Below are 8,027 nucleotides of genomic sequence, written 5' to 3' on the forward strand. Positions count from 1 at the left end.
GGCCTGATAGCTGGGGCGTGTGTAAGAGTGTGTATGTGTGTGTGTGTGCATGCGTGCGTGTGTGTGTGTGTAGGCACGGCAGAAAATGAGACAAACATGGAAGGCCAGTGCAAGGAGGTATCTGGACTTTATCCCGAAGGAAAGAGGAAACCACCGGTGTACGGTCAGGAGGCAGTGACAGGATCAGATTTATGTTTTGGAAACCTTCCCTGATAAGGACACAGTCAAGAATGGCCTGAGGGGTTTGAGAAGGACACGGGAAGACCATTAGAAAATTAGCCTGAGTCCAGATGGAACATGATTGAGACCTGCTGAAAGCCATGGCACTGCGATGAAGACACTTGCATCCTATAATATCGGGAGACATTTAATAGGTGAGACGATAAGAACTTTGAAATACCACTGAGAGTGATGACAGTGGCTGTCAGTTCTTCAGCTCATCACTGATGTTTACTCAGCATCCGATGTCCAGCTCCATGCCAAGTACTGTGCATGGGAACTGAATTCAAATCTGGCCTGGGGGATAATGGTATTAGGGTACTAGTGGTACTCCCGTTCTTCAGATGAAGAAACCTCAACTCAGAGAGGCCCCAAAGCATGTGCTGTAGCACCCAGCCAGTTAGGGGCAGAGCTTGGCCTGAATCCAGGCCCAACACCCTTAGATCTGGAAAGGACTGGTCTTCTCTGAACAGTGGTAAGAGATAGAGAGGAAGCAGTAAGAGACAGGCAGGAAGCAGTGAGAAATAGGCAAGAAGTGGCCAGAGATGGCAGGAAGTGGTGAGAGGGAGGCAGGAAGTAGTGAGAGATAGGGAGGCCACCAAGATGACTCACTCCCAGGGTTTCATCTCAGATGCCTGTTTGGTCAGAGGAGCCACTGACCAAAGAAAGAAACACCATTGTCTCTAATAGGCTTCTAATGTTCCTCTCTACTTCCACCCACACTCTAGTCTCTATAAAGCAGCCGGCATGATCTTTTAAAAAACACACACACACACACACACACACACACACACACACACACACACACACGCACACACATCAGATCACTGGACATTCTGTTCAAAACCCCCTTTTGCCTTCTGACCTTTCACAGCACAAAACCCAAAATCCTTACATGGGCATGTGCTCTCCACCACCACTGTCACTGTCACCGCCACCATCACCACTATCACCCAACCATCATCACCTCTACCACCACCATCACCACCACCACCATCACCACCACACCATCACCATACCATCACCACCACAACCATTAACACTATTACCCCCACCATCACCATCACCTCTATTACCACCACCATCACTACCACCACCACCATCACCACACCATCTTATCACCACTGCCACCACTGTCACCATCACTGCCACCATCACCACCATCACCCCACCATCATCACTTCTACCACCATCATCATCACCACCATCATCACTACCACTATCATCACCACCAGCACCACCATCACCACCTCCACCACAACTATCACCACTGCCACCACTATCACCATCACTGTAACCACCACCACCATCACCCCACCATTATCACCTCTACCACCATCATCATCACCACCATCACCCCACCGTCATCACCTCCACTACCAACACCACCGTCATCACCACCTCCACCACCTCTACCACCACTGCCACCACCATCACCACTATCACCATCACCGGGCTGGATCTGCTATGTTTCCACTTGCACACTCGACACTGGCTTCCTTGATTTCCCAGCACAGGCTCACTCTCTACAGAAAACCCGCTCCCTCAGCTGCCCCCATGGCTCTCTCCAGACTGCCCTAACTCCCTACAGAAATGCCTTCTCTTCTGAGAGGCTTTTCCTGACAAGCCCCTGCACCAACAGCATTTCTACCCTGCCAATATTTATCCTCTGAGGTTTTTGTTCTCTATATTTATTTATACACACACGTACCCATTAATTGGCTCATCCACCTCTGCGAAACTGTGACTTTGTCTTTCTCTTCACTATTGTGTTCACCACACCTACAATGATGCTTAGCATGTAGTAAGTGTTCAATGAAGAGCTGCTGAAGGATGAGAAACGAAGACGAGGTTTTCAAGGGAAACTTCTTCTGAGGCCAACTGCCACAGCATCTCCTCCATTTCACTTCCTGGGAGGCACATAGTATTGGAATAACAAAAAGGACACCCCGATGCAGGGGGAAAACAACCCTCTTCATGTCAAATAATCCAACTTGCACAAACATTTCATCAAAATAAATATTTCTTTACTCCCCACTGGGCAGGTGGCTTGCTGATGGGCACTCTAACAAGTTATTTTTCAAATGAAGACAGTTACGGAGCTTGGGGATTTGAATTAGAAGAGAAGGTCAAGGCGGGGTTGGTATCAAATGCAGCAAACACTTCAAAGGGAAACATAAGCCTGATCACGCCAGGCTTATGCGTGGAGAGCGCTGATCACGCCAGCCCACTGGGACTAGAGTGATGGGAAGGAGGACGGTGGAGGAAGGGGCTGGAAGAGAGGGGCCTTGGGAGAGCAGGAGGAATCTGCCTGAGGGATCCCTGGGTTTCGGGGCCCCTGCATGTCTGCCTGGGTCTAAAGCCAAGGGCTGCAGACTCGCCCCTCTGTTAAGACTAGTGTTCACACAAAGTTCCTGCAGGCCTGAGAAGTTCAAGGCAGCTGCGCTTTGGACTCACTAAAGTAGCCTCAGTTCCGAACACAGACGAGCATTCCTTCTGGGTTTAGCACAGGGCTTTGCATTGTGGGACATGATGGGTGTGGCTTAGGGAAGCGTAGGGGAAGCAGGCCAAGCTCATTGGGGACCCCGTGTCCCCAGACACAGCTCAACTCTGTGGTTTCAGGAGCAGCAGCATCGGAAGAAGGGCTGATGAAACACCTGAGGCCACTGTCATTCCTGGGGAGAAAAGACAGGGAGGAGCAAGGGACCAAATCAGCAAGCGGGAAAGCAGGAGGTGTCCCCATCATGTGTGTGGGTCTGGAACAGCGTGGTGAACATGAAGACTGTGGGGTCAGGCCCTGGCAGGGCCCCTCAGAGCTATGTGACCCTGGATGGTGGCTTAGTTTTTGGCCTCAAAAGACCACCCTCCTGCATAGCCATTATGGCCCAGTGGCTGAACGTCTATCTATGAACCAGGAGGTCATGGTTGGAATCCTGGTCAGGGCACGTGCCCAGGTTGCGGGCTCAACCCCCAGCAGGGCATGTGCAGGAGGCTGCCAATTGTGTGTGTAATATATATACACATATATATATTACACTATATATATATAAATAATTATTTTAAAGTACAAATATTTTTTAAGAAAAGATCATCCTCCTCACCATGCTTAGGCCACAGGGCTGCGGGACAATTAGACAAGTTAAGAGGGCAGAGCGCCTAGAACAGAGCCTGACACACAGAGAGTGAAAGGCCCAGGAAGTGTCAGTGCTCGCTACTGGTATTGCTGCTCCTTTGTTGTTGTTGCTCTTGGTGAGGTTGCTGTTGGCTGAGGCAAGAATGCAAGAGCAAAGGAAAGGGGCCAGGTGTGAGCACTAGGTCAGGTCAGGAGCATGGAGGAGACAGGGAAGAGGAGAGAGGGCAGCTGCAGTGGGTGAAAAAAAAAAGAAGAAAACTGTTGGGAGCTTCCCTTTAACTTCGTGAACCAAATTCTAATAGCTTTAGAGAAGTCAGACAGAGTCGAGGGAAGTGAAATTGAACCCTGAGCTCATTTCAGACATATTTAAAACTAGAGGCCTGGTGCATGAAATTCGTGCACTTGGGGGAGGGGTTCCCTGCCTGGCCTGTGCTCTCTCACGGTGTGGGAGCCCCTCAATAAATCTCCCCAAAGAGGTAGGCCCCACCCACCCATCCGGAGCTCCTCAATGGATTGTCCCAAAGAGGTAGGCTGTAGCTGGGGGTCCAGTCTTTGCACCACATGGTGTCGCCAAGCCCTGCCCACCCATGTGAGCCCACTGCGCACACATCCTCCTGGTGATGAATTGTGACAGGGAGAGGGCATCACGGTGTGACAGCGTGATGACCACATAGGCCAGCGGTTCTCAACCTGTGGGTCACGACCCCCTTGGTGGTCCAACAACCCTTTCACAAGGTCACCTAAGACCATCCTGCATATCAGATATTTACATGACGATTCATAACAGTAGCAACATTACAGTTATGAAGTAGCAATGAAAATAATTTTATGGTTGGGTCACAACATGAGGAACTGTATTTAAAGGGACAGAAGGTTGAGAACCACTGACATAGGCTTTTATTAGTGTAGATATGCTTAATGTAAAAATGAAACAAGAAAAACATTTAGATGGTTTTAAAAAATTAAGCCAACCAATTCAGATAGTAGAATGTCCTGGGGAAAGCATGTCTAACCTCGGGGCCAGGGGTACACTAGTAAACTCGGCAGAAACCCCAGGGGCTACAAGAGACAGTCAAGTACAGGCAGGCTCTGCAAAATAGAGCTGGGTCTGGCGGCACACTCACCACGTGCAGGACAGATACAGGCAGATACAGGCCTCATGTTCAATCACAGATTGAACATTTACCCATTGATAAAAAGATCATCGGGTCAATGGGAAAATGGACACATGGTTTGAATATGACAGTTCATGGAAGAAGAAAGCAGCCAGTAAACCTGAGAAGCCACTCAGCCAAATTCATAGGCAACAAATTATACATTTAACCCCTAGAGTGCCGGGGAGCGCGATCAAGCTCCTCCTGTCTTTCGCCAAAAGTGCCAGGAGCACTATCAAAGCTTCGAAATGGCGTCCAGTTCTAAGTCTGCTTTTATTAGTGATGATGTATATTGCTAAATATGTCAATGTGGAATACAATCAGCAAACAATATATGTCAAAGATGAAAACAAATGTAGTAAAGGTTTCCTTAAGTTTTTGAATATGTAACTTCATTTACTTGCGATTCCTAATTTTTTTTCCTGAACTGCTGTAAAATCAGCAAAAATGCCTTGGCAATTTTAGCATGGCTCCTAGGATATTGGTTGGCACTCAAAGGGTTAAATGCCAATTAGCTATTGTGTCTCACCACGAATCGAATCAAATCGAAAGGAATTAGAAGTGCGAACCGTAATGTTGGTGGGATGCAGGGAGAAGGGGTACTTGGAGACATTGCTGGTGGCAACGTGGTGTTTTTGTCGCTTATTTCTAACTGACGCTGGCAATATGCATTTTTTTAAAAAAAAAACAAAATGGAAAAAAATACACTTACCCTTCAACTTAGCAATCTTACTCTTGGGAATCTATCCCACTGAGATAAAAAAAAAATAATAATAATACTCATCCTTAAAGCTATTTGTACAAGTCTATCCACTGTGGCATTATCTGAGAAGAAAATAGTAAGAAAAAAGGTAGAAAATTATCTGCGTGCCCGTGAATGAGGAAAGTGGAATAAATTTTGTAATATGCATGCAAACATTGAAACATCACAGCAAAAAATCAAAATCAAAATCAGTGATGTAAGGACATCTTCGCCACATTTAATTAAGAGAAAAGCAAGATAAACAGGACTATATAAAATATCTCATTTTTTGTAAAACAAACAATAACAGAAACCGTGTGTGTGTGTGTGTGTGTGTGTGTGTGTGTGTGTGATTGTGGAAAACTGTTGCCCAACAAATGTAAAGATCTGTTACCTGATTGGACTGAGATGAAGAAACAGGACGAAAGAAGGGAAGAAATTACTGAAAGAAAACACAGGTTATTCAGAAAAAGTAGCATGTTTAACATGAGCTTGCTTACATAAAATATAAATGTCAAATTAAAATGCTAATGCTAGCCGGCTGGTGTTGCTCAGTGGTTGAGCGTCCACTTGTGAACCAGGAGGTCATGGTTTGATTCCAGGTCAGGGCACATGCCCAGTTGTGGGCTCAGTCCCCAGTGTGGGGTGTGCAGGAGGCAGCTGGTCAATGATTCTCTCTCATCATTGATGTTTCTCTCTCTCTCTCCCTTTATCTCTGAAATTAATAAAAACATTTTTTAAAATTAAAAATAAGTAAAATGCTAATGGTAGTCGTCTATGCTGTGATACATCTGCTTGTTCTTTACACTTCTCTGAGTTGTTTGATCTTTTATTTTCTTAATAAAAAAATAAGTAAAATCCTAATGGTAGTCATCTATGCTGTGATACATCTGCTTGTTCTTTACATTTTTCTGAGTTGTTTGATCTTTTATTTTCTTAATAAGAATCTCTATTCACCTATAAAGATAAATTTTTTTAAAAAAGAATCTCAATAAATAAATTTAAAGGCACTAATGAAATACATGAAGCCCCCCAGCAGGCCTGACAAGGTCATGGTATGAGCGATAGCTTCCTGAGTCCATGTGTGAATCCAAGACGTCAACCTTCCCGTCTCCTCTCCTGGCCTTTCTGGTCCTGCCTGGTGAAACCTGGTCCCACTTTAGGGGAACCCACTTTCCTCCACAGGTGTGGGTTTGAGGGCTGTTCTCCCCTGTTGCTGGCCACTCCTCCTCCTCACCCACCCTCCTGGATCCCCTGACCTGAGTCATGCTGCACTCTGGACCTCCCACCACACTGAGTGTGTGGCCGATGGGAGCCTGTTTTGACCTATTCTTACTAGAAAAATCCCTCAGCCAAGCAACATGCACCCTCCCATGCACCTCCCCACTCTCCCTCCGAGGGCTGAGTCCAGGGACAGGAGCCAAAACCAGAGGCAGTGACAGGAGAAAGAGACCCGTTTCCAGGGCTTACCTGGCGGAAGCTCTTGCAGAGGAGTCCAGCTCAGGGGAACGGGAGGAAAACGGTCAGTTCTAGGAGAAGGAGCAGGGAGCCCTCACGCAGCCCTGTGGCAGGAGAAGCTGGAGGGGGAGGCCGGGCTCCAAGTGCCCTGGGAAATCTCGCCCGAGGTCAGGCACGCAACCCCAACTATCCAGAGTTCATGGCCTTGAAGAAACACCGCAGGCACGAGGGTGGCCGAGGGCAGGTCCTCGTAGCCAAGAAGGCCCAAGGGGGCCACCAAGCACAACTCTGAGTCCACACCATGGGTGACGATGTCTTTCTCAGACCAGTTTCCACAGGATGTTGTCCAATTTTAAGAAAACTTTTAAAGAATAACTCTTAATATTAGTGAAGTATTTTAAATTCTTTATTACCATTCTGTAGGAACATCGAAGGACATTACTCCAGGAATGGGCATGCTGCAATGAGCAAATAACCTTTGCTTGTCAGAAGTATTACTAGCCTTTGCAAGCAATGACAAAGGCAACCTGTTCCATCCCAGCGGATCCTTTCTGAAGTAGATGAGAGACCTCAACGTAGGATCTGTCACTAGGACATCTTGTTTGGTTGACAAGGACTTACTGAGCTTCTGCTATGAGCTAGGACTGGGGCATGTCAGTTACACTGGTGAGCAAATAGCAACCACTTCGCCCATGGGACATGCAGTCAGCATTACACTCATCAGACGGAAATTACACTCACTCTGGTTTCCTCCTGAGAGCACCTTATTAAATCCCAACTGATGTGTTCCTGATATTGTCTTCAAGAGTTCTCTTTTCAAGCAATTTACAATCATGGACAATACCAGGTATACATTTATGCAAAAATAGAAGTGGGCAGATGGTCATTAAAGTAATGTTTTCAGTAGCAATTAGAATTTTTAAAAAATCAAATATCCACTATTGGGGGCCAGGTAAATAAATAATGGTGCTGATAGTGGAATATTATACAACCTTTAAAAAGCTGAGGCAGCTTTAGCATCCATATGTCAAGCTCCAGAATGTTCTGAAGTGAAAGAGAAAACAGGGGGTACTATATGTTCCCACTTACATAATAAAACGTGTATTCATTTGCCCATTTACACACGCGTACACAACTCCTGGAAGGGGGAGAAGCAGTTGTCCATAGTTGCATCTCCAAAAGGGGACTGCAGAAGGACATGGAGGGAATACTTAATTTCATAAAAGTCTTTCCTATCAAGTAGATGCTTTCTTATTACTTTTATTTCATTGTCCTATGCATACATGTACTTTTTCAGTTATAAGTCATTAGCATACAGAGA

This window comes from Myotis davidii, unplaced genomic scaffold (genome assembly GCF_000327345.1).
Source record: "Myotis davidii unplaced genomic scaffold, ASM32734v1 scaffold512, whole genome shotgun sequence".
NCBI classification, from domain to species: Eukaryota; Metazoa; Chordata; class Mammalia; order Chiroptera; family Vespertilionidae; genus Myotis; species Myotis davidii.